The sequence below is a fragment of the Octodon degus genome, unplaced genomic scaffold (genome assembly GCF_000260255.1).
Source record: "Octodon degus isolate 3935 unplaced genomic scaffold, OctDeg1.0 scaffold00164, whole genome shotgun sequence".
Classification (NCBI taxonomy): domain Eukaryota; kingdom Metazoa; phylum Chordata; class Mammalia; order Rodentia; family Octodontidae; genus Octodon; species Octodon degus.
The window spans coordinates 4,377,390-4,387,573 of record NW_004524740.1 but is presented as its reverse complement, the minus strand read 5'-3'; the positions used below and the strand labels follow the sequence as shown (position 1 = coordinate 4,387,573).

Genomic DNA, 10,184 nt, shown 5'->3' with positions numbered 1-10,184 from the left:
AGGGATTGAACTCACTACCCTATGCTTACCAGGCAAGTGCTTAGTCTACTGAGCTATCTCCCTGGCCCCCTCCAACAGCTTTTAATATTCTGTTCTTGTGTTTAATTTTGAACAAAATTGTTTTGACTATTAATATGCCTTGTTTTTTTGTTTGTTTATTTTTTTTCTCTTTCTGATCATAGCTAATTCTAATTCTGTGCACCTTAACTTTTCTGTATATCAAATTCTTTTTCTATGCTTGGGAAGTTTTCAGGTTTTTTTGTCCTTTGTGCTGTCTTCTGTTTTTCCTTTAGTTTGGTTAATCTTTCTCGTCTGGGAGCTGGAGGATTGGTTTTTGATGGTCCTTTATTATTTTTAAGAAGTTTTTCATTTGATGATTGCTAACTGCCAACTTGCCTTGGATTTGATATTTTATCTTCACATTAGTTGAATCTGCTGTGTAACCTTTCAGTAGAATTCTTAGTCTGGGGCTCTGTTTGAAGCTGTTTTATAAAATCTAGTTCTTTCCTATGTTGGGCATTCATGATTTCTGTTACTTTCCTAAACTCCCCTACTTTTTATCTGTATCTAATCTAGATTTACTAACCATGTCCTTCAATATGGTCATCATCTCTTTAAGTTATCTGTGTAGGTATTCCTTTTTTTTTTTTTTTTTTGACCTGCTTAACCCACTATGATGGCAGGGCTGGCTTGGCATGTGTGCCTGGGATCAAACTGTAGTCCCCTGCACCTGCCTAAGCTTGCCTAAGCAGGCGCTTTACACCACCGAGCTATCTTGCTGGCCCTGTGTAGATATTTCTGATTCATTTTTTTCCTAGAGTTTCATTCATTTACTTTGTTACTTCCACTGCTATCCTTTCAGAAAGTTCAGCTAAGTGGCTTTTGATTACTTCCACTTTCCTTGTCTTGGATTTGCCTTGGGTGAGCTGGAGGTCTTAAGTTGCATCTTCCAAGTTTTCTCATTTTCTATTTTTTAAAAATTTCATTTTTCATTGATGCTTGCAAATTACTTATAGTAGGAAGCTTTATTATTAGTGTCAAGACATCTTTAGGAAATGACTACTTTTCAGACATATCTTCTAGGTGTAACTGGGTTTTGGCTTTTGAGTCTGCCTCATGATCTTGCCTCTTCAAATTATTAGGGATGAGAGGTGGCTACCTTTTTGGCCTAGCACCCAGTTCTGTGGTACTGGTGTATGCTTCGTAGTATTGGCCTACAAAGAGGACAACTGATTACAACTATATCACCTTGGCTAAAATAGTACAGTCAGCAATAGCATCAACCACAGTTTAGAAAATCACAAACTATGTAACTATTATTTTGCCACTTTCAACCATACATGCAAGATTTGTAGTTGTATAAATAAAATCTAAAATCAGAAAATTGGGGCTGGTGAGATGGCTCAGTGGTCCAAAGCACCTACCTAGAACAAGCTAAGCTAAAGCACAGAGACTGTGGTTCAATCCCCCAGCACCACAGGCCAGCCAGCCCTGCCCCCTGGTGGGCTGAGCTGGCCGCGCGCGCGCACACACACACACACATAAATAAATAAAATTTAAAAAAAGAATATTTGAAAAAAATAAATAAAATCAGAAAATTGTATACTACAAATATTTTCTCAAGACCATCAGATAATTTTTTTTTTTTTTTAAATATATTTGGTTGTTGCAGGGTCTCACTGCACAGCTTGAACTTGTGGTGATCCTCCTGTTTTCAACCTCCCCTGCAGGGGTTTATCACTAAGGGGTGCACCACTAAGCCTGGACTCATGCCAGCTTGGCCTGCCCTAGAGGTGGGGCTGGCATGGCATGTGGTACCAGGGATTGAACCACAATCTCTATGCTTGCCTAAGCAGGTGCTTTAGTCAACTGAGCTGTCTTGCTGGCCCAGAAGAAAATTTTAAAGAGATAAGAGGAAAAAATAAATAAGGGGAAGAGATTAGAAGCTAGGCTGACAGAAATGATAAGGTTACCAAAGCTTGGAGAAAACAGTGAATAAGGCAGGAGAGAAAGAAAGGAAAAAACAAAAACAAGAATAAAACGAAACAAAAACTAAGCCGGGGAGATAGCCCAGTAAAACAAGTGCCTGCCTGGCAAACACAGGGTCCTGAGTTCAATCTTTGGTACCGCAAAACAAAACACTGAAAACCAAAAAGCAGTGTTCACACTCGTGAATAAAAAACAAAAATAAGAAAAACAATAAAGATTTCTGTGTAATTGGAAGCCTATGGTTATCTTCTGGGGTCTGCAGTTCTGTGTTAATGTCCAGCCCAGGGTGTATGTTTGCTGTTATTAGTAGACAAAAGAGGCAGATGGTTCTCTGAACTCCACAGTTCAGATCCTGGCCTCTGGTTGTGGGGTTGGGGCCTGAGTTGTTCAGCTGACAAGGCCCTGGGTGTTTCTGAACAGCCTGACCTTACTAAGCTTCCTCACCCTTGACATTTCCTGTCATTGTCCCTCATGCAGTCACTGTGATTTCAACACTGGGAACTCTGCGATGAAGCCAACCTATAACTTCTCTGAGTTCCAGGTTGTTTTTTATTTTATTTTATGTTTTTGTATTTTAGGGAAAGGTCTACAGGGTCTTCAGGGTCTCACTAGTGATCTGCCTGTTTACAGCCTCCCAAGAGCTGGGATTACAGTCATGCGCCACCACACCCAGTTTCAGTTGCTGTCTCAGCACGCCCCAGGGGTGGAGCCGGCACTGTGGAGGGGTGGGAATCAAACCTCTGGCCTCTGCACCTGCTGGTAGGTGCTTTAATCCACTGAGCTATTTGGCCAGCCCTCTGAGTTCCAGGTTTAATTGGCCACTATCTAAAGTGGCATTTGGTCAAGCACCCTTTCTGTGGGACATGATAATTGCTTGGACTATAGTCACTCACCGACTGTTGTAGATCACAGTATTCACTGCTGCATCGTCTGGTGCATTCTCCCTGGAGGCCTCTGTAGTCACTCATACCTACTATCTATCTAGATTCAATCTTACTCTCTCATGCTGTAAACCAGAACCAGGGAAGAAGAGCAGCTTGCCGCCTCCTTTTTCTGCAGTATGGTCTGTCTCTTTATTTTGTCTGAGGGCTACTAAGTAATGGGGCTGGATTATAGAGCATGAAAAAGTGAGACAGATTGGAAACTCTGTAGATCATTAGATCGTCTACATTTACATCTTGTAGGTTTTTTTTTTTTAAAGCATGATTCCTTTATTTGCCCTCAAAGTACTTTAATCATTAGCTTCATCTTCTTTAATTATCAGGTTACTTTGTTCTTTGAAAAACTGTTTGTTGGACTGGAGGTATAACTCAGTGGTATATAGGGTATGGCTCAAATGCACAAGGATCTGGGTCGAACCTACAGCATTAAAAAAAAACTAAACTAACAAAACAAACCTGCTAGTAAACATACTCATTATAATATATTGTTCATTATTCATACTATTTCCTAATCATTTCTTTGAGTTTTGGTGACAAATACATCCTTAGTGTGTTGAGATGCTCTGAATCCTCCATATGTCTTCTGCCTTTTTGAACAATAAGAACGAGATAGTAATGAGTAGAGCGTTACTTATACAAGGTACGGCTTTCCCATCCCTGCATGCAGTGTTTCTAACAAAACAGTTCCTCATTTAGAGAACCCTTATACACTGTCATGGTATTCCATATAACATTGCTTCTGAGCAATGTACTTGAAAGCAAAGATGTGAAGCAATAGGTTTATGCTCATAAAATTTAGTGGTCTTACCATGTTCCCCAGTATGCTTAGACAGCTTAGTTGGGTGAACAGAGGAATGAATGATTTTGTTTTCAGTTTTTATTTTCTTATATGTTTGTTTCACTACATTTACATCTTTTTAAAATGGTAGAAAATAGTAAAAACAGTACATAAGGGAACAACCAAGAAGGACACTTGTAGAGGACTTGAAGTTGCCCAGAATAATGATAATTAATGTTAAGAATTCTTACTGTATATAAAAAAATTCTTACTGTAGAATATTAAGTAATTTACTCACTGAGTAGAAATATAATGTATACAAATTCACAGATAAAGTGTTTGATTGAGATTTAAAGTCTTATGCACACAGCTATGTTAAAAATGTCTAATATTAAGCCCTAGGTTTGGTCCTCAGGACCAAAACCAAAATACAAACCTCTCCTAAAAAACAGTTAAACAAAAAAATACAATAAAATAGAAGACCAAAAATAAGGCAAAAATGTTTGACATTAGGGGCCGGGGAAATGGCTCAGTGGGATAAGTGCTTCCCTGGCAAGCGCAAGGGCCTGAGTTCAATCCCTGGTTCCGCAAAAAAAAAAAAAAAAAGTTTGACATTGATAATAAAAGTATTAAAAAATTTCTCTGAAGGCTGCAGAAATATACATTAATGCAGTGGTTCCTGAACTTCTCTGGATATATAACTTACCTGAAAAGCCTCAAAATATTACTGATGCTTAACCTGAGCCCATAACCTAGGCTGGGGATCGATCCCAGGGCTTTCGCACCAAGATAGGATTGTAGGTGTGTGCCTCCATGCTCAGCTGTAGTCTTTTTTTTTTTTTTTTAATGTATTTAATACAGGGTCTACAGGGTCTCATTACACAGATCAGACTCCTAGTGATTCTCTTGTGTTCAGCCTCCTAAGCACTGGGATTACAGGCGTGTACCTCACCCAGTCTCAGCACACCCCAGGGGAGCGGGGCCAACAGCACACTACATCTTTTTTTTTTTTTTTTTTCTTTCTTTTTCTATTTTGAGACAGGATCTCACTGAGTCACTAAGTTGCTCTAAACATGCTTGGACTTGGATTTTCCTGCCTCATTCTGCTAGAGTGCTGGGATTACAAGCATGTGTCACCATACTTGATTTAGGCTTTGGAATTTTTTAAAGCCTGTGATGTATAAGACAAGTTTGGAAACTTGAATTCATGAAATAAAAATAATTCAGGGAATTAAAATTTTTTTTAAAATTTTGGTAAAAAATATATATATAACATAAACTTGACTGATCTTATTACCATTTTTCAGTGTAAAATTGACATTAAATGTATTCACAGTGTTTTTTAGCAATTACTAGAACTCTAGGACTTTTTCATCATCCCAAACTGAAAATCTGTCCATAAAATAATAATTCTTCGTGCTGTTCCACCCCTACTCTACCCCCTGTCATCCTTGCCTGTTGTGGCCATCATTCTTTCTGGCTGTATGAATCTTGACTATTCCACATATTTCACATAAGTGGAATTATGTAGTATTCTTTTATTTTTGGTTTATTTCACTTAATGTCTCTGAGGTTTACCCATGGTTATAACATGTGACAGGATTTCTTTCTTTAAAAAAATTTTGAGTGTTGTGGCACGTGTCCATAATCCTACCTCTTGGGGGAGACTGAGGCAGAGGGATCCACCATAGTTTCAGGTCATCCTGGGCTACATAATAAGAAGGCCATCCTAACCTGTATAGTGAGACCCTATCTCAACCCCTCTGTTAAGAAAAGTTAAAAAAAAATTAGGACATATTCATAGTACATAATAGTTACATTTATTGTGGGGAATTAGTACATGTACATAACACATCTTAATTCTTTTTCCTTCCCTTCCACTCCTTCCTGCTCCCTCCATCTCCTGGTCCCCTCCTTATTTGCAAAATATCAAGATTTTTTTTTTTTTTTTGGAGGCTAAGTAATGGCCATTATACATATAGAACAGATTGTCAATGGATAATTGCTCCACCTTTCACCTATTTTGAATAATGCTGCTATGATCGGCATTGGTGTTGCAAATACCTCTTCAGGTACCTGCTTTTCATTCCTTGGGGTACATCCTTAAGAATAAAATTGCCAGATCATATGGCAGTTCTAAATTTAATTGAGTTCGATCCCTGGTACCAAGAAAAAAAAAAATTGATTATTTGAAACAGTGAAACTATATTGAATAAAGGAGAAGTAGATGTGAGTAAAAAAAATTGTGTATCCTAGTCCATCTTTTGAATCTAAAGAACAGGAGGCTATTTTGGTTATTGGTACTTGGCAGATATTCTTGGAAGTATTTATAATATAGGTTGAAACTTCTCTAAGTGTTAAAATACGATTTGAAGCACAGTTTTCAGAATCATTTCTGTAACATACTTCATCCCTGTAATTAATGAAACCAATTTCTCTAGGTTATATTTGCCCAATTCCTTAGTAAACATCTTCCTTTGGTATTTACCTATATCTCTTTATCTCCTCTACCCCATTACCTTTGAAGGTCTTTAAAAAACTGCGCGGGGCTGGTGAGATGGCTCAGTGGTCTAAAGCATCTACTTAGAACAAGCTAAGCTAAGCAAAGCACAGGGACCACGGTTCAGTCCCCCAGCACCACATGCCAGCCAGCCTCTGCCCCCTGGTGGGCTGAGCTGGCCACACACACACACACACACACACACACACAATAAATAAATAAAATAAATAATAAATTATAAAAAAAAATAAAATAAAAAACTGCGCTGACAGGTTTGGTAGCACCCAGTTGTAATCCCAGTGCTAAAGAGGCTGAGACAGGAGGATTGTTGTGTGTTTGAGTCTTGTTTGGGGTACATAGAGGCGTTCAAGCCCAACCTGAACTACATAAGAGAGACCCTATGAATTTTTTTTTTTTTTTTTTTTAAATGGAGATTGAACTCAGAACCTTCTGCTTGCCAGGCAGGTTCTTACACCACTGAGCTATCTCCCTGGCCCTTTGTCTTTTCTGACAGTTGAGAGAAAACTACCTTGAAAATTGATTTCTGGCTGGAGAGAGAACTCTACAGCACACGTGCCTACCTGACAAGCATAAGGCTCTGAGTTTGATCCCCAGTACCAAAAAAGAAAAAGGAAAGAAAGTTGATTTCTGCCTGTTTATGTCAGTATGTATGGTCAGTGTGTTGGGCATGTTCCTCTCAGAAATCAAACACTAATGGTTTAAGATTAAAATACTATTTAGAGGGCCGGCAAGATAGCTCAGCTGTCTAAAGCGCCTGCTTAGGTAAGCACAGGGACCATGGTTCGATCCCCAGCACCACATGTCACACCAGCCCCACTCCTATGGTGGGCTGAGCCAGCCAGCCAGCCAGCCACACACACACACACACACACACACACACACACACACACAAATACTGCTTAGAAGTTATTTTTATGTATGTATATGGCCTATAACTCAGCTGTGGTCAAGACATATCAGAAAAGGGAACACTCAAAAACACAAATGTGGCTAGATGCACATTCTTACATATAATGACAAAATTAGTTATACACATATTTGATTACAAATATTGCATAGTTGAGAACAATAAATATGTGAAGGTTTACCTTGAATCTTAATCTTTCAGTTGGTATCAAGAATTGTGTTTGAGGGCCGGCCTGATAGCTCAGCAGACTAAAATGCCTGCTTAGGCAGAGCACAGCGGCCGGTGTGTGATCCCTGGTATGTCATGCTGGCCCTACCCCCATGTTGCACTGAGACAGTGATTGAGACTGAGCGTGGTGGCACATGCCTGTAATCCCAGCACTTGGGAGGCTGAAAACAGGAGAATCATTACGAGTTCCATCTATGTAACGAGAACTTATAGACCCTGTAGACCCTGTCCTAAATACAGGGGAAAAAATCGTTTGATATTCACAAATTATATATATATATATATATATATATATATATATTTGTTATTTTGAGACATAGAGTCTCACTGTGGTGATCAGGCTGGTCTTGAACTCACTTTGATCAGGCTGGCCTCAAACTTGGGGTGATCTCCCTGCTTCAGCCTCCTAACTATTGATATTACAGCAACCATACCCAGACCCCATAACAGAGAATATTAGAATCACACTTTTGAATTTTGTGTATGTATGCTTCTGTCTGCTGCTGGCTATCAAAACACCAGATTCTGTACAAGCTAAGCACATGCTGTTGTCACTGAACTACACTTCTGGCCCAGAGTCACACTTGGTGCATAGACTTTTCCCCTGAGGCTTCATTGTAGTTGCTGCACCAGTGACTTATGGAAAACGTTTGATTTTTTTGTTTCTGTAGCTTTTGGATTGACTACATTTTATTTATATTTGTTCTCTTTAAATTGTATTCATAAACCAGCAAGTTTTCTTTTGAACTTGCCTCTTTTAGTACTTGATAGTAATAATTAATTTGCATTTTGACCTGATCTATTCCATCAGATCTATTAAGTTCATTAGGCAAGCATATTCTGCCTTCTAGATTATTTTGAGCAACTGTTTTACAAAGTATTTGTTCATTATAAACTCTGGGTGACCATTTTTCCAGCCTATTAGTTTTCTCACTGTTTTTTAAATGTCCTATAGTTCTTTTCTTCTGCCATCACATCCCAAAACCTGTATGTATTTTATGTTTTTGATGTGGCAGCATCTTGTTTTTGGCATAAATTTCTGTAGCAGCTATTGTGCATCCAGACCATCCCCAGAATTTAGTGGTTTAAAAATAGTGGTTTAAATTGTGTTCTAATTTATCTGTAGGTGACCTTGGGGTTTGGCATTTTGCCAGTCTGTAAACTATACTAGGATAGAATTGCATTCTGTGTATTTTTCACCCCTCATAAACTGATGGCCCAGAGAGGACATGTTTTTATGGTGCTAAAAGAAGCAAGCTGACTTTCTTAAACATATTTCAAGTGTTTGCTTGGCATAAGCAAGTAACAAAGTAATCCCAAAGTCATGATTTGGAGAAGTATGCTTTATCTCTAGTTAGTATGACTTTACAGTTCTTCCTAGAAGCTTAGATAAAGATAATGGTGGACAAAACATATTTCAAAGCTGCAGTAATCAGAACAGTGCACTAATGGCATAAAGGTAGACATATAGACCAGTGATGTAGAATAGAGAGCTGGAAAGTAAACTCTCCAGATATGATCAAATAATCTTTGACAAATGGACTAATCCACTTCATAGGGACTCAGTCCAGAGATAGATAGTTTGGAAAAACTGAATGTCCACATGCAGAAGAATCAAGCTGAAACTTTAATGTGTATGTATAAAAATTAAAAATGGGTTAAATACCTAACATTATACATATATCTGTAAGAACCTGGATGTGATAATGCATGCCTGTAACCCCAGCAGAGAGGGAGGCTGAGGCAGAGAGCTCAGAAGTTTGAGATCTATCTAGGCAGTTTAGCAAGATTTGATCTCAAAATAAAAACTAAAATGGATTGGAATGCAGCTCACCCCTGGGTTTCATCCCTAGTACCACCACTAAAAGAAAAACAAAACAAAACTAAACTAAAGATATACTTGGCAATAATTTTTTGATGAGACCAAATGCAGAGGCATTAAACCCAGCAGTAGACAGGATAATGTAAAACCTAGAAACAAAGATATGGTAATGAGTATGTCAACCCACAGAGTAGGACATTATACTGTTTAATGGATGTAGAGTTGCAGAAAACTTCGGAATTTTCTGTTCATAACAGTGTGAACATATGTAACAGATATGGAGTTTGTGCATGTAAGTAAAATAGTAGGGTTTTCTTTTTTTTGGGGGGGGGTCTTTTTGAGACAGGATCTCACTATGCAGTTCAGGCTGGCCTTGAGCTCACTTTGTACCCTGGCTGGTCTTCAGCTGGCAATAACCCACCTGCCTCAGTCTCCCCAGTGCTGGGATTAGAGATGTGTACCACCATGTGTGGCCTGATTTCTGCTTTTCAAAGCTCAGGTCAAGTTTTAGATTCTCAATTTTGGGGGATCTGACCTTTTGAAGGCTTTCTTTATTCCCCACAGTCCTGCCACCATTTGTCATTGGTTGATTTCTTTGGTAGCTATTCTTTCTGGGGTGAGATGGAATCTCAGTGTTGTGTTATTTTAATTTTTTGTTTTTGGTAACAGGGATCAAGCTCAGGACCTTGTACTTGCCAGGCGGGTGTTATGCCACTGAGCTGTCTACCTGGCAGTAAACTGCATTTCTTTTTTTTTTTTTTTTTTTGCAGTACTGGGGATTGAACTCAGGATCCTGCACTTGCCATGCAGGCCCTTATTCTCCTGGTCTCTCCAGCCCTTGACATTTGTATTTGTTCATCTTGAGAAGTGTATATTCAGGCCGGGGAGATGGCTCAGTGGAATAAGTGCTTCCCTGAGAAGTGTATATTCATCTCAGATGCCCATTGTTTGATTTGGTCTTTGATTAATTATGGGGGCCTGTTTTTTTTTTTTTTTTT

At 38.8% G+C, this 10,184-nt stretch overlaps 1 protein-coding gene across 3 annotated transcripts in view; it reads left to right on the top strand.

The window, feature by feature from the left end:
- The window catches only part of Med13 (mediator complex subunit 13), a 112,512-nt gene that overhangs the window by 22,137 nt on the left and 80,191 nt on the right, over positions 1 to 10,184 (top strand). The window lies entirely within an intron of this gene.